Raw genomic sequence first — 2,768 nt, 5'->3', positions numbered from 1 at the left:
GGGCAGTTTTTGTTCGATTTGGAAATTTTCGTCTATTTCCTTTGTTACTGAGCAGTGGTGCGACAGCTCCACATCCTTTCACACCCACAGTGCTGAGTTGTGTTTTCAGAGTTGAAGTATGGAGACATTATTAACTCACACCTGATGGTTATTGTGACAGGAAATGAACCAAAAACGGAGTCTCTGATTCTGCTCAGTACTCTGTTAGATAAAGAAATGATTATTTAATATCGCTACATGAACATATTTTAAGTTCAAACCTCAGCAAAACACTTTTCACACAGAGATTAGCTTTAGCCTGTTAGGATTCACAGCTGAAAATCCCTTTTGTCTGGCACTAGGCTTTATCTGTGCACAAAAATCCCACTGCCCCAGAATGTTGGAAATTTCTGCTCTTTGTTGAAGTAAACTCCAGAACTTTTTGCTATTTCGTGACTTTATTTGTGAATGACTCGCGCTGAGTTGAAACATCTTAAGCTGCTTACTCTCCCAACGCTGTGACAAGACTGCAGCACGACTGCTTTTATCAGAGAGAAGTGACAGTACAGTACACTCAGACACACACACACACACACACACACAAACACATACCATCATTACCATACAATTTCAGAACACGGGGTCATACCTACCACATATGTATTAATAAAAGGGTATTAGGAAGGACTCATTTGCTGCAGTAGTGGCCTTTAAACTAGTAGCTGGAACATTGCAGTGAGAATTTCCCCCACTAGAGCAGTATTAGGCGTGGTTCTGAATCAAAAACACCAGTTCAAGCCAAAGCTTTGGCCCTCTTAGCCGATGCTTGGCATTGAGCATGTTGTTCTCTGGCTCATGTTTGCCATTTCTTTCTGTGAAGCTATTCTATGGAGATGACACGAGCTATGTGTATAATATCTAAGTGAGTGTCTGTGTACACAGTTGTTGCCCTTTATAGAAGCTACATTTGCTTATTAAAAAGGACACACATAGGTATTAACAGTATACACCGTACATATTTTAGTGTATGGATTATGTAATATACATGCACATGCATCTGCCACATTCTAAATGTAAGTATGATGACTTGCTCAAACTAAATTCTCTAGGTCTAGGTGTCAGAAACATTCCTCAGAAATTCTCATTATGTTGACATGATTGCATCCTTTACGTTTTGGAAATTTATTCTGAATCTTTCATTCTACCAGATCCCAAAAGTGCTCTTTTGGATTTAGCTCTGGAGACTGGGGAATACATCGCTATGATCACAGAATCAGTCTGAGACCAAGAGTGATTTTTTTTATACAGAATTACAGTAAATATTTGCCTCAAGGGTTGTAAACGGCCACAGGTTTTGGAACTCAAAGATGTTGAGTGGGGTTTTAGGTGACGCACTCTCTGCTGATACAGGGTCGGTTGGGTCCATGCCTTCAGACTGTTTTTTTCTTTTTGAGAAATTCTGATTCCAGGTCACCCCGTGTCTGCGTGGGTTTCCTCCGGGTGCTCCGGTTTCCTCCCACAGTCCAAAAACACACGTTGGTAGGTGGATTGGCGACTCAAAAGTGTCTGTAGGTGTGAGTGTGTGTGCCCTGTTGCCCTGTGAAAGACTGGCGCCCCCTCCAGGGTGTATTCCCGCCTTACCCCAATGATTCCAGGTAGGCTCTGAACCCACCGTGACCCTGAACTGGATAAGCGCTTACAGATAATGAATGAATGATTTCAGGTCATGTTCAGTTTGGTTTTGTTGAGCCTGTGTCTACTGTCGCCTCGATTTGTTCTTCTGCCAGCGTAGCCCATCAAACTCATCATTTGATAGGTTTGTCTGAAGAATACACTCCTAAATGCACATTTATCTGTGTCTGCCTTATTTCACCTCTATTAGTACTTTACTGTGATCAGGGTCAGACACATCTAATCCATATTTCCACAAAAAAAATCCTGTTGGAAAAGCTCTGATGCAGCCCAGAGCTCAACATTCCAACACAGCTAGAGCTCATCTGAGCTACTGCGCTAGTGCCACCCACACACTCCGCAAGTAAAGGCTTGTGGGAAATATTCAGCATGAGGAGGGAGACATCTTGTGGTCTACAAGAAAGAAGCATTCTATTACAAAGGCCTGTGTGTAAGCTCCTTGCGTCTATTTCATATAAGGATCAACTGCTGCCGTTACTGAGCAGCAATAAACCACTGGTTAAGGACCAAGCCATAAATCTATTGAATTTGATGATTCACCACAGTTGGTTTGTACAATCTCCATAGAAAACATTATCACAGTTTGGAGCAGCTAAGGTCATAATGCTGAGGGCCAAGTGTCAGCAGAATGTTTGTTCCACAACAACAACATGCAATACTACAGATGCTGTCTAGCAGCAAGAGAAGCTGATATACCGGTCAACAGCAATAGCAGCATATGGTCACTGTTCAAGAAAAAGATGTATCTCCAGTTTATTTTACTGCATCACATGAACACAGCAGCTGTGCTTCACACTGTGTAAACATTTCATGATGAATGGACCAATTGAAATGCCCCAAATTTACTTGGAATTAACTAATTTTACAATGAATTCCATTGAAAGTTCATTCATTCATTATCTGTAACCACTTATCCAGTTCAGGGTCGCGGTGGGTCTGGAGCCTACCCAGAATCACTGGGTGCAAAGCAGGAACACACCCTGGAGGGGGTGCCAGTCCTTCACAGGGCGACACACACTCACAGTCACACCTATGGACACTTTTGAGTCACCAATCCACCTACTGTGTGTTTTTGGACGGTGGGAGGAAACCAGAGC

Source organism: Hoplias malabaricus, chromosome X2 (assembly GCF_029633855.1).
Source record: "Hoplias malabaricus isolate fHopMal1 chromosome X2, fHopMal1.hap1, whole genome shotgun sequence".
Classification (NCBI taxonomy): domain Eukaryota; kingdom Metazoa; phylum Chordata; class Actinopteri; order Characiformes; family Erythrinidae; genus Hoplias; species Hoplias malabaricus.
Note: the sequence above shows the minus strand (reverse complement) of the source record.